The 27939-nt window shown below is 38.8% G+C and overlaps 1 protein-coding gene and 1 long non-coding RNA gene across 5 annotated transcripts in view; one reads left to right on the forward strand and one right to left on the reverse strand.

The window, feature by feature from the left end:
* LOC138760769 (uncharacterized) overlaps positions 1-13165 on the forward strand; it is a 64808-nt gene extending 51643 nt beyond the window's left edge. The window contains exon 4 of the long non-coding RNA XR_011355857.1: positions 12204-13165. This is a non-coding gene — a long non-coding RNA (uncharacterized lncRNA). The remainder of the gene's footprint in view (positions 1-12203) is intronic.
* The window catches only part of macrod2 (mono-ADP ribosylhydrolase 2), a 1543249-nt gene that overhangs the window by 1012365 nt on the left and 502945 nt on the right, over positions 1-27939 (reverse strand). The gene's annotated exons all lie outside the window — the stretch shown is intronic.

Here is a 27939-nt window from a genome sequence, read left to right on the forward strand (position 1 = left end):
CTTTATCAATCTCCCAGACTGAATGAGGTGCATCCATGGGTTCTAAAGGAGGTAGCTTTGGAGATTGAGGACCCATTGGTGATGATCTTCCTGAAGTCAATAGACTCTGGCATGATTCCAGAGGATTGGAAGGTTGAAAATGTGGTTCTATTGTTTAAGAAAGGTCGGAGAAAGAAAAAAAAGGAAACTATAGGCCTATTAGTCTGACATAGGCAGTTTGGAAGGTATTAGAGTTGATCCTCAAGGATGTGGTTATGAAATACCAAGAGATGCAGGTACAAGTCAGCATGAATTTGTTTTAAGAGTAGATCCTGCTTGACCAACCTATTAGAATTTTTTGAAGAAATGTCAGGTAGATGGACAAAGGAGAGGCTGTGGATGTTGTATATTTGGATTTTCAGAAGCTTTTTGATAAGGTGTATTATGTGAGGCTGAGAGACCATGGAATTACAGGGACAATATTAGATTGGATAGAAAATTAGCTGATAGGCAGGAAACAAAGGGATCCTGTTCAGGTTGGTTGCCTGCAAAAAGCAGTGCTCTGCAAGAATCGGTCTTGGGGTACTATTGTTTACAATTTATATTAATGATTTTGATTGTGGATTGAATGGTTTTGTGGCCAAATTTTCAGATGATATGAAGATAGATGACGGAGCAGGAAGTGTTTAAGAAACGGAAAAGTTGCAGAAGGATATAGACAGCTTACGGGACTGGGCAAAAAAATGGCAGATGAGATGCAATGTTGAGAAGTGTTTGGTTCTACACTGGCAGTGGAAATAAACAGACAGAGTACTATTTGGATGGGGATAAAATTCAAACCTCGGAAGTGCAAAGGGATCTGGGAGTTATCGTGCAGGGAAACCTAAAAGTTGATGACCAGGTTGGATCAGTAGTAAAGAAAGTGAATGCTATGTTGGGGTTCATTTCAAGAGGAATAGTATATGAGTAAAGAGGAGTTGATGAGGTTCTATGGGGCACTGGTGAGACCTCATGGAATACTGTAAAGTTTTGGGCCCCTTATCTTAGGAAGGATGTGATGCTGTTGGAGAGGGTGCAGAGGAGATTTACTAGGATGACTCCTGGAACACAAGGACGAATGCATGAGGAACATTTGGCAGCTCTTGGATTGTATTCATTGGAGTATAGAAGAATGAGAGGATTTCAGAAACATTTTGAGTTTTGAGTGGATGTAGATAAGATGTTTCCCTTTGTGGGTGAATTAAGGACAAGAGGAACAGTCTTAAAATTAAAGTTATCCATTTAAAACAGATGAGAAAAAAAACTACTTTAGTCAGAGGGGTATGGATTTGTGGAACTCATTGCTGCATACAGCAGTAGAGGCCTGATGACTAGGAGAGTTTAAGCAGGAGATTGATAAGTATCTAATTGGTCGGGGCATCAGGGGGATATGGGAGGGAAAAGCTGGCAATTAGAACTAGGTGTGAGTATAGTTCACCTTAGGGTAGAGTTACGAAACAGACGATGGGCCGAGTGACCTACTTCTGTTCCTTTATTTTGTGATAAACCTGGTTCTTGAGCTTTATCTTGCACGCACTACTTCAAGATTGGTTTTGTTTATAGCTGCTCAAAGAGAGTCAGGCAGGGCATCTAGGACTTTGGTGCAAAACATTATCAGTTGCATAGTTCCATCAGCAAACTGCAAATGAAAATGATAAATAGAAGATAGACAGGAAAACTCGGAGAATTGGAATGGTTGAAGTCGGTCAGTTTATTTTTATAGATTATTAAATGGGGAAGCAAGTGAATTGAAGAAAAGTTAAACATTCAGGAGGAAAATGAATGTAAAGATATTAGATTTTATCTTTTAAGAATCAAAATGAAAAAGATAAACTGAGATAGACATGGAGGAGTGGCGGCACGCCATTAGGCAGGCGAACCGGCCCTGCATGTCACGCACGCAGCGGGGCAGCCGGCCAAAATGCCGCCGTCGAGGGGATGGGGGGGTTTCTTCCCAACCTCGGCACCAGGCCCACGTGATGCCCTGATGACTTCCCGGTACACGATGCGGTTCTCAGCCAGGTCCGGGCTGAGAGTATAAGCATAGCCAGGCAGACCACAATAAATCAGTTTTGCTCACTGAACTCAACCCGTTTTGTTGTGGAGTTATTCAGTAAGCAGAGTAGCCGTCGCTACAGAAGCACAATTGTCATTCTCAAAAGAACAGGATAAGCATTGGATTTTGGTTGGATTCATTACATTTTGGTTCACACTGTACTTTGCATTCTCAAATGTTTCAGACCATTTTCAAGTAGTAGTGTCTCAACGATCTATACCAGACATTTGTTTCAAATGCAGTACACAAGTGGAGGTGAAACTCAGCAGGTCATGCATTATCTATAGGAAGGGTAACCAACAATTCGTGTCTAGGCCCTTCAAAGGTATGAGCAAATACAGGCAGCCACCTAAATAAAAAGGTGGGCAGAGAGAAGGGAAAAAAGAGCAAGAGGAGGAGCACAGGGTAACAGGTAAGAGGCTATGGGTGGGAGGATAGGTGAGAAAGCTGAAAAGACATGGGGAGGGGGTACGGAGCTCTCTCTGTATGGAGAGGGAAGCTGGTGTGGAGCTGAAAGAAAGGAGACAAAGGGTTAAGGAAGGAGACAATAGAGGCATTGAACATAAACTAGAGAAGTCAATGTCAATGCCATCTGGTTGCAGAATGCAGAATATTTGGTGGTGTTCCTTCAATTTAGAGGTAGTCTTGGTATGGCAGTGCATGAGGCCATGGATAGAACGTTGTGTGGAATTCGGGTGAGTGTCCTCTCACTATTTCATATTACCCCATTCATACATTGTTCTTTTCCATCAATCCTCAGAAGCTTCCATGTTATTTTCCTATGAAGCAAATTCTCTGCATCCTCTGGGAAAGAAAACTTCCTCCAAACAAAATATGAGGCAAATTGATCTTTTAAAGCTTCTAAAAGGATAAATCTGCATATACTGGACATCTAAAATGAAACCTGCTGAAAACACTCATAGGCTAGCATTTGTAGAGTGAGAAATAGAGCTGCCAAAGGGCTTCAGACCTGAAATATTTTGTTTCTCTTTGCACAAATGATGCCCTCTCCACTGAGTGTTTGCAGCAAGTTTTTCCCCCATTTATGGTCTGTGGCTTTGATTACCAGAAGTAAACACTCAATGTCCTCTGCTCAAATACTCTCATAACCTTTTGAAGACCTTTGTTCAATTCACCTCTGCTTTTCAAGGAAAAAAAGTTTCAACTTGTTCAGTCTCCATAAAGCCATGGCCTCTGTGATAATTTCAGTGCACTCAATGTCACAAGGACCTTATTGTTGATTTTAGAAAGCAGAGGCCAAGGGACTATGCGCATTCACATTGAAGGGAAGGAGGTGGAGAGAGTTAGACCTTCAAGTTCCTGAGTCTATAATCACAGAAGCCCTCGCTGGAGCTAGCACTTCGAGGCAACTGTGAAGGAGACAATAACCATCTAACTTTCTAAGGAGTCTGAGAATTGACATATCTATCAAACGTACAGATGAACTCTGTAAAGTATACTGACTGGTTGCATAATTTCTGGTTTGGCAATACAAGTGATCAGAAACATGCAATGCTGCAGGAGGTAGCAAACATAGCCAAGTTCATTACTGGCTTTGACCTCCCACTGATTGCAAACATCTATGTGAGCCATTGCTGTCAGAAGGCAGCCAACATCACAAAGGAGCCCCATCATCCTGGTTACAACCTCTTCTCATTTTACCTTTTGGATAAAAGGTACAAAAGTCTGGAACCAGCACCTCCCAGGTTTAATAATAACCTCTCCAACAACTTCCAGACTCTAGCCTCTTAGTGTATTAATCCTGGTAGTGCACAAAACTGTTGGAGAAACTCACCACGTCATGTAGCATCCAGCAGAAGTGAGAGTTTTAGGACAAAGCAAACTACGTGATTGTTACCTGTTCTAGAAAATGTAAATAAAGCTGGATTGCTCATTAGTGGGATAGTAATGCTTTTGCTTGGCGACACTGAAGGTTTACCGCAACTGATCAGTAGCTTATTGCCATAAACATTTGTACAAATATGCCTGAAATTCATATTTGCTATAGCCAAACAGGCACTTATAAAGGAAAACAAAATGTAAACTAATAAAATTCAATTAAGAGATAATATATACATAAAATAGATGATGAATATTCACAGTAATCCAGTGCAAAAAAAGTGACCTGCAATCGTCCAGACAATTAATTAGATAAATAGGAAAATCTGCAGATGCTGGGATCTCGCACAGTACACAAGTGCTGGCAAAACTCAGCAGGTCAGAGGATCCATAGGAAATATAAGATAGTCAGCTCTTCAGTCCTGATCCCTTCATCAGGAGTGTTGTAAATTGGGTAGATGCTTGAATAAAAAGCTGAGTTGGGGGGGGGGGGAGGGTGGGTGAACAGGTCAAAGGTAGGCAGGTAGGAGAGCAGAAGAGAAAAAGCTGAGAAATGGGGAGACAGCAGAGAACTAAAGAGTTTCTCTCTGATGAGAAAAGGAAGGGAAGTTGTGGGGTACTGGAGAAATGGAGACAGGGATGAGGGAAATACAAAGAGCAGGGAATGCAGTTGATGGAAATCGGAGGTCCATATTGCTCCTGTTTGGTTGAAGACTGCCAAAATGGAATACAAGATGTAGTCCCTCCAATTTTCAGATGGCCTCAATTTGACAATACATGAGGCCATAGACATACATATAGGGTGGCAATGGCAAATGGTTGACCACTGGGGCTTCCTTCCCATTGCAGAGAAAGATTGAAAGTGCTCAATGAAATACTCTCCCAGTCCACATCCAGTCTCCTCAATGTGGAGGAGTCCACAATGGGAGCACTTGATGCGGTAAATGATCCCTACAGATTCACATGTGATGTGTGGCTTCATTTGGAAGGATTGTTTCGGGCCTTGATTAATTGTGAAAGAGCAAGTGTAGCATTTCCTGTGGTCACAGGGTTAGATACCAAGGGAGTGATTAATTGGAAGGGAATAGAATATAGTTTATTGCCATGATAATGTGTCACAAAATTTGTTGTTTAACAGCAGCATTATTTTGCATTACTGGTGCAAAAATTATGTATTATAGGTCCATAAATGCACTATTTTAAACATAAATAAATGAATTAATGCAAAAGAAGAGAAAAAAGTGCCAAGTCTGGGGTTAATTCAAAAATCTGATGGTGGATGGGAATAAGCCATTTTTGTAACATTAGGTGTTTGTCTTCAGGCTCCTGTATCCCCTTTCTGATTGGAGCAGGGAAAAGAGGGCATGGCCTGGGTGGTGGGGGTCCTTGATGATAGAAGCTGCTTTCTTGAGACACTGCCACTGTCCTTCATGAAGACTAATGCCCATAATGCCATTCTGTATGTAGCCTTTTCCTGTCCTGTGCATTGACACCTCCATTATAGACAATGATGCAACCAATCAAAATGCTCTCCATTGGTACACTGGCAGAAATATGCAAGCATCTTTGGTGAGATAACAAATCTCCTCAAACTCCTAACAAACTATAGCCACTGACAATACTTCATGATTTCATTGACATGAATACTCTAGAATAAATCTTCAGAGTCAATACACCCAAGAATTTGAAGTTCTTAAGCTTTTACATCGCTGATCCCTCAATGTGGACTCGTTTATGTTCTCCTGGTTTCCCCTTCCTTAAGTCCACAATCAGTTTCTTCATTTTGCTCATGTTGAGTGCAAATTTGTTGTTGTGACACCACTTAACTAACTGCTTTATCTCACTCAGTGAGTCAACCAGAGTTCACAGACTTTCTTGTTTTACTACTACCTCACTCCTGTTTGCTTCCTCATTGCCACCTGTGATTCTACTAACAACCGTGATGTCATTGGCAAAATAGTAGATGGTATTTAAATTGTGCCTCGCCACAGTCATGAGTGTAGAGGGAGTAGAGCAGTGGGCTAAGCACGCAGCCTTGATGTGCGTCTGGTTTGATTGTCACTGAGAAGGAGATGCTATTACCGATCCTCACTGTGGTCTAGGGATGAAGTCAAGGATACAGTTGCAGAGGGAGTTTTAGAGGCCAAGGATTTGAAGCTTGCTGATCAGTACGGAGGGGATGATGTTGAAAGCTGAGCTGCAATCAATGAAAAGCAGACTGATGTACGTGTTGTCTAGGTGATCTGGATTGAGTGGAGAGTCAGTGAGATTGTATGGCAGTGGATTAGGGAGTCCTGGAGGGAGCAATCCCCACGCAAAGCAAATGGGGGAGGGAAAGATGCATCTGAGTGTGGGATCCTATTGGTAGCAGAAAATGCAGAGAGTAATAGGTTGGATGTGGAGGGATGGTTGGTAATGATGAGCAGAACCTTGTTCTTGTTACTTCAGGTGGGGGAGGAGGTAGGGTAGATACATGGTAAATAGTGGAGATGTGTGGTGAGAGCTGAATTAATGGTAGTAGAAGGGAATCTGTGTTTTCTGAAGGAGATCTCAGATGGAATGGAAGGCCACGTCCTGGGAACAGATGTGGCGATTATAGCGGAATTGAGAGAAAGGAATAGAATTCATACAGGAAAGGTATCTGAAGATGGTGGGTTTTTTAATATGTCCGTGGTTAGTTAGTCTCCCAAAATTGAGATAAAGAGATTGAGAAAGTTGCCAGAGATGGATCAAATGAATTGAGGTCAGAGTGGCAGTTAGCAGCAAAGTAGACTTTTGAGAAGCTCATGGGTGGAGGAGGCATCACCAATATAGTTATCAACGTAAAATGGAAGACTTGAGGAACCTTGCTTGTCTGCTTAAGCTTGGAGCATGAATTTCTCCACCTATCCAATAAAAAGGCAGGCATAGCTGAGACCCATGTGAGTATCTGTAACTATCCACTTGATTTGGAGAAAGTGGGATGAGGGCAAGTTATTATTTTTGTCTGGTGCCTTTTTATTACATGAAGTGTGAAGAATAGTAATAGCACATCACCCAGTGAGAAATCCAGCTTGATTTGTATCTACTAGAACCAACTTTGTTTGTTCTGGCACTAAAACTCTAAAGAATTATTGTTTTCCAATACCTTTCAAAAATATTTTTCATGCAGTACCAAAAAAATGTGTTAAAGTTCTAACAAAGGCAAATGTTTTTTGACTCCAAGTTCCCGAAGTTCCCAATTCAGGATTCTGCTCCTGGAGAAAAGGCTGGAATTTTTTTTTAAAATGAACTTGGTTTGAAAAATTTCAGATAAGCTTTCAAAACAATTCACTGTGTCCGTACAGGAAAGACGAGAAAGGAGTTTGTACATTCCTAGGAAATTAAGGCAGAGATTTCAAAAAGGAGGGGACTGGAGACAAAGTATTTTGCCATTCGTCCAATCTTGTTCCAACTTTGCACTGATTTCCAATCCCCCAACTTTGCTTGCCAAGAGGAAGAACCTGAAAAATTAACCACCTCTCCCAATAAAAAAACAGTACACTTATCTCCAATTCCACAGCAATGTTTTAACTGACCCTCTCATCAGTTGCTATTTACAATGATATAGATCCATACAGCCAGGTAACTAGCCATTTGCCTCAATAAGGCCACGATGGTCATCGAGTATTATCCCTATCCGTGCATCAATCCTTTTAATATCTACCATTCACTTACACATTTGGTTAATTGGCAACTTTAAATTGTTCTCTCAATCTTTGACGTAGAACAGCTGGAGGAAACCCATGCAGTCACAAGTAGAATGTGCAAACTCCATCACAGGGAGCACCTTGAGTCAGGATTGATCCGAGCTCTCTGGAACTGCAAGAAAGCAGCTCTGCACGCTGCACCAATGTGCTGCCCATAGATGAGTATCCTTGGTCTTAGTAGCAGCTCTTCATGAATTGTTTATTTCAACAAATAAAATGATTGCTTTTCATAAGTACTTCCTTGGCTTCTTAATGGTTTGGGTCAACGAATTTATGAAAAGCCTACAAATATACAAACCTTTCTCTCTAATCCAGTTCACCTACAGATTTTTAATATATTCTTAGCTCTTCATCTGTAACTAAGAAAAATAAGAGTAAAAGTATGATGACAGAAAGAGGGGAAACTGACAAGAATGAAAGCAGTGGTATAATTTCAGAAAAACTATTAACTCCTTTTTTTTGTGTATTCACCATATAACCCGTTTACAGCACGGAAACAGGCCACGTCGGCCCTTCAAGTCCGTACCGGTTCACTTGAACAACTCCACTAGCTCCTCCGAAAACTCCTGAGGAAGTAGAAGCTTTCTTCGTGATGCCATTGGCGTGTTGGTTCCAGGAAAGATCTTCCGAGATAATGAACTACAGGAAAGATATCAATAAGATTGAAAGAGTGCAGAGAAGATTTACTTGGATCTTGCTGGGTCTTCAGGAATTGAGTTACAGGGAGATTAAATAGGTTAGGACTTTATTCCTTGGAGAGAAGAATGAGGAGAGATTTGATAGAGGTTTGCAAGATTATGGGAGGTATAGACAGAGTGGATGTGAGTAGACTTTTTCCACTGAGATTGGGGGAGATAAATATGAGAGATCATAGTTTTAAGCTGAAAGGGGAAACGTTTAAGGGGAACATTAGGGGAAGGTTCTTCTCTCATACTTCTCCAAATGGGTGAACTCATACCCTGACAACTCTAAAATATATTTTTTAGGTTTGTGTGTATACTTGCTTGAAATTTACTTTCTCCTTTTATCATTCTTTGGGATGTTTAAAAATTAATCTACATAATATTGTTTACATTTTGTGACAAAATTGTGTTATTATTATCCAACTGCACGAAAACCAACAAGGTCGGGTCAGATACAGCAATGAGCTCTCTGAACCCTTCTCCATTAACAATGGCGTGAAGCAAGGCTGTGTTCTCGCACCAACCCTCTTTTCAATCTTCTTCAGCATGATGCTGAACCAAGCCATGAAAGACCCCAACAATGAAGACGCTGTTTACATCCGGTACCGCACGGATGGCAGTCTCTTCAATCTGAGGCGCCTGCAAGCTCACACCAAGACACAAGAGAAACTTGTCCATGAACTACTCTTTGCAGATGATGCCGCTTTAGTTGCCCATTCAGAGCCAGCTCTTCAGCGCTTGACGTCCTGCTTTGCGGAAACTGCCAAAATGTTTGGCCTGGAAGTCAGCCTGAAGAAAACTGAGGTCCTCCATCAGCCAGCTCCCCACCATGACTACCAGCCCCCCCACATCTCCATCGGGCACACAAAACTCAAAACGGTCAACCAGTTTACCTATCTCGGCTGCACCATTTCATCAGATGCAAGGATCGACAATGAGATAGACAACAGACTCGCCAAGGCAAATAGCGCCTTTGGAAGACTACACAAAAGAGTCTGGAAAAACAACCAACTGAAAAACCTCACAAAGATAAGCGTATACAGAGCCGTTGTCATACCCACACTCCTGTTCGGCTCCGAATCATGGGTCATCTACCGGCACCACCTAGAACGCTTCCACCAGCGTTGTCTCCGCTCCATCCTCAACATCCATTGGAGCGCTTACACCCCTAACGTCGAAGTACTCGAGATGGCAGAGGTCGACAGCATCGAGTCCACGCTGCTGAAGATCCAGCTGCGCTGGATGGGTCACGTCTCCAGAATGGAGGACCATCGCCTTCCCAAGATCCTGTTATATGGCGAGCTCTCCACTGGCCACCGTGACAGAGGTGCACCAAAGAAAAGGTACAAGGACTGCCTAAAGAAATCTCTTGGTGCCTGCCACATTGACCACCGCCAGTGGGCTGATAACGCCTCAAACCGTGCATCTTGGCGCCTCACAGTTTGGCGGGCAGCAACCTCCTTTGAAGAAGACCGCAGAGCCCACCTCACTGATAAAAGGCAAAGGAGGAAAAACCCAACACCCAACCCCAACCAACCAATTTTCCCTTGCAACCGCTGCAATCGTGTCTGCCTGTCCCGCATCGGACTTGTCAGCCACAAACGAGCCTGCAGCTGACGTGGACTTTTTACCCCCTCCATAAATCTTCGTCCGCGAAGCCAAGCCAAAGAAGAGTTATAAAATCTATATATTTTAGTAAAGTTATTTTATGGAAGGACACATGACGACTACTATTTTGCAACTGCTCAATGAAATTGCCCAATTTGCTTGTGCGACCACATCTTACACAGCTGCAGTTTTCCACATCAGACTCTACCCTTGGATAATACTCGTAAAACAAATGTACTCAATGCATTTCATGTAGAAAGGAAGAGGTCAGAATCAGAATCAGAATTTATGGTCACAAGCATGTCTCACCAAGCATAAACTTTAATCTCATAACTTGAACCCAAATTACAAACATCTTGTGTGTGTGTAATACCCACTTTGGCTTAGAACTGCAAAAATATCATACCAGTATTCAATGGGGGAAAAATGCTTCCTCAAGCATATTGCAAGTATATTCAATTTGAGTAATCGTAGAGATCAACTCACAAAATTGCTCCTTCATTGTAAATAACACATTAACTGAATTAGCCAGGCTTGCAACTGATATCTGTCAAGAAAACTGTTGAAAAAAAATGTCAAGAAAGGATTGAAAACAAAATAAACTGCTGGTGCAAACACACAAATGTATTCCAGAAAAAAACAAGTATGCAATTATCCAAGAAATTGTTCAACATCAGATTTAAGATAATGAATGATTCTAGTTTTGCACCAACTATTTATTCCACCTGAACACCTCCCAATCATCAAACATGCAATTATTTCTTTGTAATCACTCCTACTATTCATTGCAATCCAAAAGCATTAATTTGAGGGGATAAATTACAACTTTTTTCAAAGCATTTGAAGACTCAAATACTTCAAATACCACTCATCAAAGTACTGTATTTTGAGCAGTTGTTTTAAAAAGTGCAATTTAAAACATCTTTGAAATCATAATGATCTTGGGCAGTTCTACACTAATCTTGCAAATGGAGAATGTGATTATTATTTGTCAGAATATATGTTAGAGGGATCAATAAAATAATTTGGAACTACAAAATAAACAAAGTTTATGTGTCCAACATAAAATACAGTTGATTACTCAACATAACATGGACAACTAGTTGAATGTGTTTTTACCAGATTTTGCAAGTAAACCTCTATGAACCTACTGACACAATATTTATCAATTCCTAAGCCATCCACCCTTCCAACATCCACAATGTTTTATTCCTACAACTTTTGTAATTTTGCCCATATTTCCTCCAATCTCTCTCACCTACTCCTTCTGTTCTCCGGCTGAAATGTTGTTTAACAGCTACTCTTAATATGCTGGCAACCACTCATTCAAGATGGCTGTCAAATAAATAACCAGTTGACAACATTTAAAAGATGTCTTGATCTTGACACTGGGAGAAGAAATGAGAAATCCCAACTTTCATTTTCCCATGCAAAGATTCTTCTCAAGTGCATATAGCCCCAATAAAGAATTTTGGGACAAAGGAATTTGAAATAAAACTATCTTACCTTATGCATGCATATGAGATCATTAAAATGCCAAAGACAGGTACAGAAAATGATGTGAAAGGAATGTTGACCTTTGCATCCAGCAAACAGAGTGCAAGGGATTAGAATATGGAGTTCTTCATATCATTGTAAAATCATATCTGGAGAATTTTGGTTAGTTCTTAGTCTGGATAAGATAGGGAGGACTCTCCTTGGGATAGCAGAGCAATGACTTACCAGAAAATGAAATGCGGAATCCAAATTACAAAGAAATATAAAAACTGGAATTGGATTGCCAGAAATTCTGTCTGTTGGAAGTTCATTTGGTCTTAATTGGAAATTACAAAGAAAAACTAATGGAGCAAAGTGAGAGAAAACTATTTCTCTCTGGTTAGAGAATCAATAATTAGGAGGTATGGTCAAAGGTTAGAACCAGATTTTCCAGCAGTAAAGATGGGCAACAGAACTATTGTATATGCAAAAAATGGTGCAAGCTTCGAACTCTTTGATGGCGGCCTAACTATTAATTTCAAGTTTGAATTTGAACTTGCCATTAAGGCTCCCAAGATTTTGGTTGAATGTGGACTCTAATTCTCACTGGAAACATTGGTTTGGCGAACATAGGAAGTGAATGAATCTTTTTATTACTTTGTTGATAAAATTAGCTGCCAATTAGTGCAGGTACTTTGTGCATCACAATTCTGTCACTGTGAAAATATGCACCATATAAAATGTGGGTCAAGAATATTATCATCTAAAAGATTTCTCCTTGTTGTTCTTTCACAGAAATGTTGTCATATTGTCTATGAAAGAATATTCATTCTGCAAAAATGCTCTGACACCAAATTGTATCATGGATCTTCTCATCACTGGACAAAGTTCTGCAATCACCAAATATTTAAACCTGGCTATTTTTGCCTCCAGTTCAGTGTGTTATGCATATTTACACAAAGGTTTGTAGAATTTAAAAAAATGAAATTGTACAAAAAGTTACATGATTCATAATCTAAATGCAGTCTTGAGAATAATGTCATAAAAGGCTATTCTGATTCCTACCACCAATTTTGATGCATGAATTATTAGTCAAATAATGAGATCAGTGAAAACATCTTAAATAATGACAAGGAAATTCAGGTCAGTTTCTTATTCTATGCCAACTATTACTGAAAGCCTGGAAACTCCAGTAAAATTGCTTTTCAAAGGATTTCCAATGCATAATTTTTCAAAACAAATCTACCCAACCACTATTGCTTTCACTGGAATTATTTTTCAGAATTACACGGAGCACAATTATACAACAATCTACTACCACAGAGATTACGAAGAGTTCTCTCCCATCTTGTTTTTAATTCCTTTTACCTTTGAGGCATGTATAAGGACAGCTAAATAATGGATTGCATTTCAAACAGTTTGCCCAATCATCTAGGATTGAGGTTATCATTAGAGAGAGGATTCATGTGAACCTGCGTTACAAAGTCCGGATGGCATTTCTATTGCACAAAAATCAATTCCCCATCAGAAAATCAATGATATCCAAATTTATACATCTTCCCTTGCACCAATACAAAGTACAGTGTGACTCTGTTATAATGCGATTGTTAGGTTCCATAAAATGTCATTGCAAAAAAAGTGGGGTCATGCTAAATCGGGGTTCAAGAAAATCAGCATTCAAACTGGCTCAATGTTGACCTAATATCCTAAAACACCCCTATTTTCGCCCTATTTGACCAGTGTTTTTGTACGTTTATCTTCTGGCAAGTAAATTACTTTTGAATTAAAGAATTCTGTGAATAAATTGTTGATGTTACAGTAGAAATTAAAACAAATTAATTTTTAGTAAACAAAATAACAAACACATTCAAAAATATTAGCAATCATCATTTACAGTTTATTTCTTTAAAAAAATGAATGCAGGTGCCAGCAGCACTGTTCACTGACACTAACACTTGAGAAATCCTGTGATGGCATTTAAACCAGTCTAGCCATCCATTGCTACCTTTGAACTGAGGTTTCTCTGTTGATGACCTTCTCGGGTTGAGCTTTGAGAATAGGACCAGAAATTGAAAGGCTTTCTGAGCGAGCTTGAACTAGCCACTCGTACAGGGAGTCATTGAGGCTGACGTCTTTGGCTGTCTTCAGGCGTTTGGCGTTTAGTCCTGCTTCTTCTTCAACTTTGCAAAGCAATGCAAGTAACTTCTTGATATTTCAAGCCATGAGGTGTTGATTCCAGTGTCGCAAGGTTCTATGCAACATGAGTTATCACATCAAGATTTTATTTTTCTTGCAGTTTGTTCCATTTTGATCTAACTCGCCAAAAAACCTTTCAGTTCCAGAAAAAGCAAAAAAAGTCCAATGACTCATCGCATTATATTCGAATTCACGTTAAATCGGAGGGCTTAAAATTGGGGTTTCACTGTACAATGCAAATTAAAATCTAAAAATTATATAATATTAATTATTATATCATATTTAATATTTGTCAACAACTAAGGAGGAAGCAATTTGGCACATCAAGTCTTTGTTGACTCTCAGAGCAATACCATCAATTTGATATCCTCATTTATTTCCCTGTAAACTCTCTCCATTATTTATCAACTCCATCCTAATTTACCTGCCACCCACCCTCCTTCAAGGTTGTTTACCTAATAACAAACCAACCAATTTCCATATATTTGGAATCTGGGAGGAAACCGGAGCACTAAGGGGATGCATTCACAGGGTGAACACGAAACATCCACACACTATGACAAAAGGCAAACAAGAAAGCCTGCACCTACTGGAAAACTGGAGAAACACATAAAATGCTGGAGAGACTTTTCCCATGACAGCAACAGGAGTTGGTGTGTGACTGAGTCAGTTCAATAAGTACTGGAAAAGGTGACTATAATTAATAAATTGGAGGCAATAAAAGAAGGCGAGTAAAAGTATGAGAGTAGGATTTGGAGTCTTTGGCTCAGTCTTCAATCTGCGTATACCCTTAAAAGTTCCTCTTTAAACCATTCAAACATACTAATTGTCCAGTGGCAAGTACTTGAGAGAAAACCAGGTTATTGGCAACATGGAAATTAAATAAGACACTAAATAACAATTAAATAAAATAAGGTCACAGGGCCAGGTTGCATGAAATGGGAGTTGGTAGTTTCAGGTGACCATAATCTGCTGATAATGGTCACCTGTTGACTGATCGGAGCACTCCGGTTCAAAATTGATGACATGGAAATTGAGCTTCAAACTCCACAGCGCTTCAGGGAGAGCAAGAGTTACCTATACACTGTTTTAGGAGGCAGTCACACCCATTAGATTAATTGTATTAAATATGATCTGTGGTCAGGGTCAAGAAGGAGCAACTGCGGCAGGAAGGGAGTGCTGGAGGAGCCTCAGCCCTTGAGTGGGTTAGAGAAGAGCTGTAGGAAGAATGAGTGTTCTGACTATGGCACCGTAGTTCATGCAGCCATTCAAGAGTAGAAGAGAAGAGATACGTGGTGGTAATTGGGGAGAGTGCAATCAAAGCGATAGACAGTATTCTTTGTAGCAAGGATTGAGAGTCCCGAAAGGTGTATTGCCTACCCAGTGCCTGAGTTCAGGATGGTTCATCTGACCTGCAGAGGAATTTGGAAAGGAAGGGAGAAGTGTCAGTTGTTGTGGTCCATGTGGATCTACAACAAAGTGAATATATCTTGGAAAGTGGTTTAACTGAATGGATTTGTATAGCTAGGAACTAGATTAAAAGCAGAACCAAAGAATTAATAATCTCTGAATTGCTATCTGAGCCACATGCAAATTAGCACAGGGTGGATAAGATTAGGGAGTTAAACGGATGGCTCAAAAACTGTTATGGGAGAGGGGAGTATGAATTTATGTCCTCGGCACCAGTATTGTGGAAGGTTGGACTTCTTCTGATGAGACGGGCTCCACCTGAACTGTTCTGGGACCAGTATCTTACCTAGCAAATTGCACAACTAGAACTGTGGATAGGGCTTTAAACTAAATAGTGGGGGTAGGTTCAACAGTTTGGAAAAGTATGGATAAAGCTAAATTGTAGGAGAAGATATTGAAGCTTCCAGAATAAAAGATAAGACAAATTTAGAAAAGGATAAAAATTTAAACTCCTGCAATACTGAGAAAAATGCGAAAAGAGTGAACACTGGGCTGAAGGTGTTTTTTAAAATCCATGCAATGTACAAACAAGGTAGTTGAACTTAAAAAAAGAACTTAAAAAAATAGTTAGAAATTGGCAGGTGCGAGGTTGTGGGTGGAACAGAGACGTAACTTGGGAGGATCACAGCTGGGAGCTAAACATCCTATTGAAAAGGCAGGCAAGTTGTCAGTGGGGGTGGGGTGGCTCAATCTGCCATCAAAGGGACATGATCAGAGGATGTAGAATCCTTGAGGTAGCATTAAGAAACTACTGGAGAAAAAGACCCTGATGAAAGTCCCAATAGCAGTCAGGGTGCAAATTATGGTGTTGGAGAAAAGGTAAAAACAGTGACATTATAGTGGTCATGGGGGACTTCAATATACAGATAGACTGTGAAAATCAGGTTGGCACTGGATCCCAAGAGAGAGAATTTGTGGAATGCCTCAAGATTTTTTTTCCAGAGCAATTGGAGGTCGAGGCCACTATGGAAAAGGCAACTCTGGATTTGGTGCTGTGCAATGATACTGACTTGATTAGAGACCTTCAGGCAAAAGAACCACTGGAAAAAAGTGATCACAATATCATAAAATATACGCTGCAGTTTGATTGAAATACTGAATATTGAAAGGACCAGATTTAGTGGACATGGAGATGATGTTTCCAATCGTGGGAGAGTCTTGGACCAGACGGCACAGCTTCAGAATAAAGGGAGTCCCTTTATAATAGAGAGGAAGAGAAATTTCTTCAGTCAGAGGGTTGTGAATCTGTGGAAATTGTTGCTACAGATGACTGTGGAGACCAAGGTATTGGGTATATTTAAAGTGGAGGTTGATAAATTCTTGATTAAGTATGTTAAAAGTTATGGAGAGAAGGCAGGTGAATGGGGTTGACAAGAAAATTTCATCAGCCATGCTTTGAATGGCAGAGCAGATTCAATGGGGTGAACTATCTTAATTCTGCTCCTAACTCAGTTTGTCAGGCAGCATCCAAAGAAGGCACTAGACAGTCAATATTTCAGGCTGAAAACCTTCATCAGGACTGGGGACAAGAGGAGTTGTAAGTCTGTGAAATTTAATTGAATTTTTGAGTGAAACAAGAACAGTCAAACAATGCCAGTGAAACTTAAAAATAATATTTATTTCTCAAGGAAGAGAGTAAAGATTATGACATTTCGATCTATTAGAATAACTGAGTTCACCACTTCTTACAGAACAAAAAGCCTCCTTCAAATTTGTCTCGCAGGCATGAACACGCACACAATTGGTAATCATGAATTAATCACACTTTCATAAAATAAACAATTATCGCCACTCCCACACTATGGCTAATTGTGAAACAGTTAACTCTTAACTGCATTTGGAATCATAATTCTATTTCAAAAAGGTATGGGCAATAAATACTAGTCTTGCCTGGGATACCCACATCCCTTCAAAAAAAAATAAAACAAACACACACCAGCAGAAGGAGCAGAGCCAGTACATCTGTGCCCAACTGAAGGTCAGCATCACTCCATCTGACGTCATTCAGGGTGAGTGCCCATTGAATCCAGCAACGCACACTCCCATAAATGTCACATCTTGCAGCTTTCAAAGAAGCAGGCACAATGAATATGTGCGCGTGTGCAGATTTGTTTGCATTGCCCTGGAGTCTTGGAATCCATCCCGTAATGCAAATGAGACAGCCAAGTCAAACAGAACCACTTTTATTTGAAGCAATTCAGTATAATACTTGGCTTATCTGAAATAAACATGTACTCCTGTTATGCCATAATGAAAAAAGCCTCAAAGCTTGACAAATGAACACAATACATACATCAGCAACAACTTGTAGTAATATAGCATTTAATGTAGTAGAACATTCCCAGACCCTTCACAAGAGTATCATCAAATAAAATGACACCTTGCAACATACTGAGATATGACAACATAACAAAATCCTTCCTTGAAAAGGTAGACTTTCAAGAATTTCCAAATGGGTAAGAGAAATAGAGAGGAAATCCACAGATTAGAACTGAAGCAAGGTTGCTGGTAGCAGAATGATTAATTTCCAAATTGAACAGGAGGGTAAAATGGAGACATGCATATTTCTTGGAACATTACCAACAGTAGCTCTGGATGGTGTCAGCCTGGTGGAGGTTAAAGATGTGGAGACCATATGCCTTGGCACAGTTAGTATAGGGGGTGGCATAATTAGAACCATAGAACCCTAGAGCACAGAAAACAGAGCATTTGGCCTTTCTAATCTATGCCAACCACTATTTTACTAGTTCCACTGACCTGCTCCCATTCCACAACCCACTAGACGTCTCCCATCCATGTGTCTAACCAATCTATTTTTAAGAACTCAAGATCAAGCTCACATTCACCACATCAGAGGGGAGCCCATTCCACACTCCCACCGCTGTCTGAGTGAAGAACTTTCCCCTTTCAGCTTAAAACTATGACCTTTTGTATTTATCTCCCCAATCTAAGTGGAAAAAAATCTATTTGTATCCACTCTCTCTATACCTCTCATAATCTTGTAAAATTCTATCAAATCTTCCTTTCTTCTTTGCTCCTAACCTGTATAATCTTACCACATCCTAGTAAATCTTCTCTGCACTCTCTCAATCTTATTGATATTCTTCCTGCAGTCAGGCGACCAGAACTGCACGCAATATTCCAAATTTGGCCTCACCAATATCTTAAACAACTTCAACATAATATCCCAACTCTTATACTCAAGACTTTGATTTATAAAGTCTAAGAGGCCAAAAGCTTTCTTTACAATCCTGTCTACCTGTGATGCTACCTTCAGGGAACAATTCCAAGATCTCTTTGCTTCTCCGCACTCCTCAATGCCCTACCACTTACTATGTATGTCCTACCTTGGTTTACCCTTCCAAAATGCATCACCTCACACGTGTCTGCATTAAACTCTGTCTGCCATTTTATGGCCCATTTTCCCAGTTGGTCCAGATCCCTCTGCAAGCTTTGAAAATCTTCCTCGCTGTCCACAACACCTCTATCTTTGTGTCACTAACAAACTTGCTGATCCAATTTACCACATTATCATCCAGATCATTGATATAGACAACAAGCAAGAATGGTCCCAACACAGATCCTTGAGGCACACCAATCTGAGAAGCAACTGTCCACTCCCACTCTGTTTTCTCCTATGCAGCCAATTTTGAATCCAGTTTACATCCTGTCCATGGATACCTAGTATCTTAACCTTTTGAACTAACCTCCCATGAGGGACCTTTTCAAAGGCTTTACTAAAATCCATGTAGATAATATCAACAGCCTTTCCTTCATCTACCTTCTTGATAACCTGCTCAAAAAAAACTCTGCAAGATTTATTAAACACGAACCTACCATGCAGAAAGCCATGCTGATTGTCCTTAATCAAGCCATGGCTGTCCAAATTTACCTACTACTGATGTAAGATTCACTGCCTATAATTAACTGGCTTATTTTTGGAGCCTTTTTTAATCAATGGGACAACATGAGGTACTCTCCAATCCTCCAGCACCTCAACCTTGGCTAAGGACATATTGAATATATTTGCCAGGGTCCCTGAAATTTCTACACTAATCTCCGTCCAGGTCTAAGGGAATATCCTATCCAGCCCAGGGGATTTATCTACCTTCATTTGTTGTAAGGCAGCAAGCATTTCCACCTCCTTAATCTTCATATGTTCCATAACACTTCTGATTTGTTTCTCTTCTTATACACTGTGCCAGTTTCCTGAGTAAATACTGATGCAGAAAAACTGTTCAAGGCTCCACACACAATTGACCACTCTGATCCTCTAGGGAGGGGTGGGCAACCTTTTTTAAAACTCACATTCCACTTTAAGTAATCCCTATGCCATGGGTGCTCTGTGATTAATAAGGGATTATTAAGGTGGTATCTGAGTGGAAAGAGAAAGGTTGAAAACCACTGTTAAATCAATTCAGTCTCTAATTATGTGCACAGTTTCATAACTCCAAAGGAAATGGGCCAATGACAATTTCTCTCAAGAAAAATATTTCAGTATCATTTGGGTTTATAGCAGTGGTTCTCAACCTTCCCTTCCCACTCACATACCACCTTAAGCACTCCCTTACCAATCACAGAGCACTTATGCCATAGGGAATACTTAAGGTGGGATGTGAATTTTAAAAAAGGTTGCCCATCCTCTAGGTGACCAATTTTGTCCCTTACTATTCTTTTACTCTGAATATACTTGTAGAAATCCTACAGGTTTACCTTCACATCATCTTCCAAAGCAACCTCATGTCTTCTTTTTGCCTTCCTGATTTCTTCGTTCAGTATTTTCTTGCATTTTCTGTACTCTTCAAATACCTCATTAGCTCCTTGTTGCCTATACTTGCTATACATCTCCCTCTACTTCTTAACCAGATCTCCAATATCCCTTGAAAACCAGGGTTCCCTATGTCTGTTAACTTTGCATTTAATCCCAACAGGTACATACAAACTCTGCACTCTCAAAATGTTGCCTTTGAAGGCCATCCACTTACATAAAAACACCCTTGCCAGAAAACAACTTAGCCTAATCCACTCTTCTTAGATCCTTTTTATTTCCAGAAAATTGGCCTTTCTCCAAGTTAGAATCTCAACTCGAGGATCAGACCTATCCTTAACCATAATTAAATTGAAACTAATGACATTTTGCTCATTGGACCCAAAATGTTCTCCAACACATACTTCTGCCACCTGACCTGTCCAGTTCACTAATAAATCAAATATTGCATTCTGACTCATTGGTACCTCTATATGTTGATTTAGAAAACTTTTCTGAACACATTTCACAAACTCCAAGCCATCTGGCCCTTTGACAGTATGTAAGTTCCAGTCAATATCACAACTTTCTGCTTCTTGCATTAGTCTGCAATCTCTCGACAGATTTGCTCCTCCAATTCTCTCTGACTATTGGGCAGTCTATAATACAACTCTATCAGAGTGGTCACACCTTTCCTGTTTCTCAGCTCCACCCATATGGCCTCTGTAGACAAACCCTACTGACTTTTTTTTAATATATTTTTTGGCTATTTTTCCCATAAATATACATTCTTAATAGTATATACATATATAAAAAAAACTTTTTTTTCTTTTTAACCATAAAAACAAACACAAACAAGACAACCCCTCCCTTCTCTCCCTTTCTCAATATAAATCCACTCAGGGTCAGGGCTCACTTTATGTTGATCATCAAAAATTCTATTTGGGGAAATAACTTGCATTTATGTCATAGCAGCATTTATTATAACCATTTTTAATTATTATTTTTAAAATTAAAATTAAGTCCCCATATAATTGAAATATGGTTTCCATATCTTAATAAATATATCATATTTGTTCTTTAAGTTGTAGGTAATTTTTTCCATAGGTACGCAACTATTCATCTCACCAGTCCATCGTGCAATATGTAGAAGGGAGTCAGATTTCCAAGTAATTGCAATATATTTCTTAGCCATTGCTAAAACTATTTCAACAAATTAAATTTGGAATTTAGTTAATTTATTACTTATTACAATGAAGTTTCCCAAAAGGTAAAGCTCTGGGTCACCCATGAAGGCCACCCCAGTTATCCTTGTTAATATTTCAGTAATATCCCGGCAGAAAGGTCTCAACTTCACACACAACCACGTAAGCATGTAAAAATGTTCTTATTTTTATCCCACGCCTAAAACATTTCCAATATTTCAGATTTTGATTTATGCAACTTCTGTGGTGTGAGATATAATTGGTATCAAAAATTATATTGCACTAATCCGTATTTTGAATTTATAATTGATGTCGTACTATCCAAACACAAATCAGACCAAAACATTTCCATTATTGCAACACCTGGATCTGACTTCCATCTCTTGATCTCTGTAAACCTGGTTTTGTACTTTCATTCTGGAGAGCATAGTACTTCTTGGTTATAAATTTAGATGTATTCCCAAGCGAAATTGTTTGATCCATTTCACTAATTTCAGGTGGGGCCAAACTTGTCCCCCATCTTTCTCTTAAGAATGATCTTAATTGGAGAAAACAAAAGTAAGTCCCATTATCTACTCTGTATTTATTCCTTAATTATTCAAAAGAGACAAGAGATCCCTCCATATAACATTCATGAATATTATCTTATTCCTTTATTATTACAATGAATTCAATATTTTGTTACCCAGATTCATAGGCAGAAACACATTGTTACATAGTGGTGTTCTTGATATACCTGTTTTTATTCCAATACACTCATTTACTACTTTCCATATTCTAATCATGTGTATTAATATAGGGTTATCTGTCTTTTGTTATTAATTTAACAATACACTTGTAAATAGTCCTTGGCTACTGCTTCTTCTATTGAATTCTTTCCCATTTAGATCCAAGAAGGGGGACTGTCTTCTTCAAAAAAATGTTAAAAATCTTGCTTGTGTTGAAGAATAGTATTTCTTAAAGTCCAGAAGCCTATGTCCTCCCAAATTCATAGTCCCAAGTTAGTTTTTCCAAAGAAATTGTTGGCACTTCGTTATTCGATAGGAGTTGCCTTATGTAATTATTCATTAATTTAAATAAATGTTTGAGTAGTGTAATGGGCGACAATTGAAAAAGATAGTGTAATCTTGGTATCACCTTCATTTTAATTCAATTTACTCTTCCCACTAGAATAATCAGCAAGTCTTTCTATTACTCTAAATCATTTTCTTTTTTTTTTCTAAAAGATATCTAATTTAAATTTATAAGTTCTGTAAATTGTTATCTGTCATTATTCTTAAATATTTGATTCCATCTATCTTTTACCTTTCCATCTATCTACTACCTTTTGAATATCTTTCATAATCAAAATGTTTCTGTGGATTAACTCACTGTTGTCCATATTTATTTTATAACCTGATATTCTTCCATATTTTTCTAATGTTGCTTGTAATTTTATCAAGGATCCAGCTGGGTGAGACATGTATAATAGCACATCATCAGCAAATAAACTAATTTTATGTTCTTCTTGTCCAACTATGAAGCCCTTAATATCCGGATCTCTCCTTATAATCTCTGCCAGTGGTTCAATAGCTAGGATAAAAAGTGCCAGAGACGGAGGACGGCCTTGTCTACTCCATTTACTTATGGGAAAAAAAACACTGACATCTGATGGTTAGTTAAAATTTTATCTTGTGGTTTATGATAGAGTTCTTATCTAATTCATAAATTTTCTGCCTATACCAAATTTTTCCAATGCTTTAAATAAGAAAGACCATTCTAATCATTAGATGCTTTTTCTGAATCTATGAAGATAGTTATACTTGGATTTAACTTTGATTTTTCCATATGTATTATATTGAATAGTCTACTAGACTATTTGAAGAATGTCTCCCTTTGACAAATCCCATCTGGTCTATATGTATTTTTTTTTGTAGATATTGTCTCAGTCTATTAGCTAATGCCTTCACCATTGTTTTATAATCATTAAGGAGTGATACAAGCCTATATGATTAAGTTTTTTATGAGTCTCTTCCCTTGTTCAGTAGCACTGTAATTATAGCAGTTGAGAAAGATTCCAGAAAGGTCTGGGCCTCCACTTCCCAGTCCAATGCATCCATCATAAGAGGTATCAATAAATCTATAAATAGACTGAAGAATTTGGGAGGAAACCCATCAGCCCCAGGAGATTTATTAGCTTGCAATGTACCCAAGACCTTCTTTATTTCTTCTCTTGTGAAAGAGGCATCTAAATCAATTCAGTCTCTATCTTCTAATTTTGGAACTTCAACAATTTTTAAAAAATTGTCCATCTCATTTTCATCTCATAATAATTCTGATTTATAAAGTTTCATATAATATTGTCTCAAATATTATTTATTTCTTTTTGAATATATGTTACAATATTGACCTCTGTTTTTATTGCATTTATCATTCTAGATGATATGCACCCATTCTCCTAATTCAGGTGTGGAGGTGTGGGCTGAGAAATGGCTGATGGAATTTAATACAGATAATTGTGAGGTGCTACATTTTGGAAAGGCAAATTTAAATAGGTCATATACATTGAATGGTAGACAATTGAGGAGTGCAGAGCAACAAAGGGATTTAGGAGTTATGGTAAATAGTACCCTCAAGGCTGATACTCAGGTAGATGGTGTGGTGAAGAAGGCATTTGGAATGTTGGCCTTCATAAATCAGAGTATTGAATTCAAGAGTAGGGAGGTTATGATGAAATTGTACAAGGCATTGGTGAGGCCAAATTTGGAGTACTGTGTACAGTTTTGGTCACCAAATTATAGGAAAGATATAAACAAAATAGAGAGAGTGCAGAGAAGGTTCACGAGAACTTTGACAGGATTTCAGGGTCTGAGTTACAGGGAAAGGTTGTGCAGACTGGGGCTTTTTTCTCTGGAGCATAGAAGATTGAGAGGGGACTTGATAGAGGTGTTTAAGATTTTAAAAGGGACAGACAGAGTAAATGTGGATAGGCTTTTTCAATTAAGAAAGGGGGAGATTCAAACTAGAGGACATGGTTTAAGATTGAAGGGGGAAAATTATAAGGGGAACATGAGGGGAAATTTCTTTACGCAGAGGGTGGTGGGGATGTGGAATGAGCTTCCGGCAGACGTGGTCGAGGCGGGATCATTGGTTACATTTAAGGAAAGACTGGATCGTTACATGGATAGGAGGGGACTAGAGGGGTACGGACCGGGTGCTGGTCAGTGGGACTAGGAGGGTGGGGATTTGCTACGGCATGGACTAGTAGGGCCGAACTGGCCTGTTCTGTGCTGTAAGTGGTTATATGGTTATAATATTTTAGTTTGGTATTTAATATATTTTCCATTTTATAAGCTTGTAATGTGTTATATTTCTATTTCTATTTTTTTATTCTATAACAGTCTATATTTTTCTTGTGACCCTGTTCTCTGATTTTTTTTTCCAATTTCGTTATATCTTTCTCTAAACCAGTGGTTCTCAACCTTTTTCTTTCTACTCACATACCACATCCCTATGCCATTGGTGCTCTGTGATCAGTAAGGGATTGCTTAAGGTGGTATGTGAGTGGGGAAAAAAAGGGTTGAGAATCACTTCGTTAGACCCAATTGTTAATGAAATATTTTGCTTGAGAAAATTTGTCATTGGCCCATTTCCTTTGGAGTTAAGAAAACTTGCACATAACGAGTCAATTAGGTATGATTAAAAAAGTGGTTTTCAACCTTTACCTTTCCACCCACATACCACCTTAAGCAATCCCTTACTAATCACAGAGAAACTATGGCGTAGGGAATAGTTAAAGTTGTATCTGAGTGGAAAGAAAAAGGTTGAGAACCATTGTTTTAAACCATCCAGCTCTGTAGAATATTGTCTCCAAGATTTTTTTGTATAAGAAATGATTTGTTCTCTTAGATAAGCTTTAAGCATATCCCATATTAAAAATTTATTATCAGTAGATTACTTTCACAGAGTAGTTCTATCTGTCTCTTAAACTCACAAAAGTCCTTCCTTTTCAACAGTGTGGAATTGCAACATCATCTATATACACTTGCTTGTTTTTCCATTATTGCAATAGTTTAAGTTAATGGTGAATGCTCTGATAAAAGTCTCAATAAATATTTTGTTTTTACTGCCCTACTTTTGAAGTAGGCATATATTAAGAACAAATCAATCCTTGTATGAGAATCATGTACTCTTGAGTAGAATGAATTGTCTCTTTCTAGGGGATTAAGCTGCCTCCATATATCAATCAAATTTAAATCCTTCAGAAATGATAGTGTCATTTTTGTAGCTTTTGCCCTTGTTACAGTTCTGGCTGATTTATCCAGTAATTAAAGTCTCCTCTGACCAGTATACTTTGACATCCCTCTGCTGTTATTAAAAAAGATTTCTTTCATAAAGGCTTCATCATCATAATTTCTTGCATAGATGTTCATCAACATCCATGATTCTGCATAAATTTTACGATGTACCATTAAAAAATCTTCCAGCTTGGTCAGTCAGTACCTCTTCTATTATTATTGGTATATTTTTGTGAATTAGAATCACTACTCCTTTTGCTGTTGAGCCAAATGTAGACAATATTACATGTCCCACCCATCCTCTTTAATTTAGCATGTTCCAATTTGGTAATATGTCTTTCTTGTAGAAAGACTATATTTGACTTTAATTTTTTTAGGTGTGTCAAGATCCGTCTCCTTTTCACCAGTCTGTTTATCCCATTAACATTAGTCTAATAAATTTTAACATTCTGTCCATATTGATTTTTGTAAACAAATATTTGACAAAATCAAAACCTTTTTGATTGTTTAAATATTAGTGATCTTTTACCTTTTAAAAAAAGGCATTTGGAATGTTGGCCTTCATAAATCAGAGTATTGAATTCAAGAGTAGGGAGGTTATGATGAAATTGTACAAGGCATTGGTGAGGCCAATGTAATGTCCCTGCCCTGATGGTGATGTAAACAGGAAACCCTGAAAAACCATGAGAAAGGCCCACAGAATCTCTTGAGGAAGAAGAACAACTCCTCTTGGCACTATCTTTTATAGATACTCCTTTCCGGGCACCATTTTCCCCCTTAGACTGGAGTCTCTACCTTGCTACAACTTTCCCCAAGTTTTCTCTCTTTTCTGAGCTCTCGTAAACATTTCCATAAAATTTACTTTTCAACAATAAATAGAAGACAGTTTTTTTTAAATTACAACTTTTACTTAGTCCCATTATAAACATTCTTCACAGTCTCCCTCTTTGGCAACCTTAGCCTTTTCACAAACCTCGCAGGAAGTCTTCCATCTTGTTCCTAGTCTTAAAAAATCATCGATTACCTTCTGCTACTTCAACCCTCAGAGTCATGGGGTATATAATCGAATATTTCAAGTTTTTGGAATGCAGTTGTCTTTTTTCATTCACAAACTCCTTCCTTTGCTTAAGCAAAGTAGGACTAAAATCTTGGAAAAATAGCACTTTTTCATGGTCAATCTCAGCCGGACCATTATTTTGCTTAGAGTATTCATAGGCTGCTCCCAGAAGTGTCTCCCATTCCCAGTAACTCAAAAGTCTTACCAGGACTGGTCATGGTCGCTTATCGCTAGTTCTCCGGGGTCTGAGGGTCTTGTGAGCCCTTTCAATATGCAGTTTTTCTCTGAAGTTGTCTTCTCCCAGCACTTGCGGGATCCATGTTTAGAAAAAGTTCACCAGATCTCTTTCTTCAATTCCTTCTTTCAGTCCGATAATTTGGACATTATTTCATCTGCTAAAATTCTCTGTGGTTCATCTTGTCCAGCAGACCCTGTCTGTCAGACTCCCATTGCTTTGCATCTTTTTCCAAAGCTTTTAGCTTATCTTGTGCTTTTACTAAGTCTGTTTCTGCTTGGGTCATTCTTTCGATAAAGTTTTCAATTATTTCTTTAATTTCAGTCGTCATCCTTTCAGTCATGCCTCTCATTACATTTTCAATGCCAACAAATCAGTTGCTCAGGTATTCCATTTTCTCCAGGATAATAATTAGTTCTTGTCCCAACTCCCCAGCTTTGCTGGGGTCCACAGGCCACTCTTGTGCCTCTCCCTTTCAGGCTTTCATTCGATGTTCCTGGCTGAGTAGAAACTTCATTTTTTTGTTCTCGGCTGCCTTGGTTCTTAGTACATATTTTGTCTATTTTTTAGTGAAAAATTCTTTTTTTTTGACACTCTTCACAGAGAGCTCAATCAAAACACGTCCAAGTCCCTCTCATGGTCATGTCCTTGCCCCACACCCCCCCCCCCCACCGGCTGTCTTGACTTCACACGGCTGAGATATTTTCCCTAACTAGCAATGCCACTCCTCCCCCTTGATCCTTCTGCTTCTATCACTATTAGTGTTGCAGTTAGCACAGTGCTGTTACAATGCCAGCGACCCCGGTTTAAATTCACCACTGTCTGTAAGGAGTTTGTACATTCTCTCTGTGTCTGTGTGGATTTCTTCCGTGTGCTCCAGTTCCCTCCCTCATTCCAAAGACTTTGGGGATTAGTAGGTTAATTGGTCAAATGGCTGTTTTTAAGCAAGTGTGGGCTTATGGACTTGAAGGACTTATCTCTAATCTTTTTTCATTTTAATATGTCTGAGGGATTTAAAACAGAAGAGAATTTAAAAATTATTACATTATCTATCTCTGAGCTACTAGAGATAGCAAGCAAGGGTGAATTGGCCTTGAAATATCTTCAGAAACATGCAGCAGAATGTCAGAACATATAAAATGACCAGAAGTCAACTAAAGTGGGAGAGTGTAGAAATATGCAAAGCATGAAACACACATGTGCATGAACATAATCATATTTCCTTTCACTTTTGTTGTCATCATTATACAAAATAATCAATAGGTACACCAGGACAATGCCCTGGTCAGGTCACACAATATTTTTTTTTTCTGAAACGTGATTTTGTGTATATTTTTCTAATTT

Source organism: Narcine bancroftii, chromosome 4, assembly GCF_036971445.1.
Source record: "Narcine bancroftii isolate sNarBan1 chromosome 4, sNarBan1.hap1, whole genome shotgun sequence".
Classification (NCBI taxonomy): Eukaryota; Metazoa; Chordata; class Chondrichthyes; order Torpediniformes; family Narcinidae; genus Narcine; species Narcine bancroftii.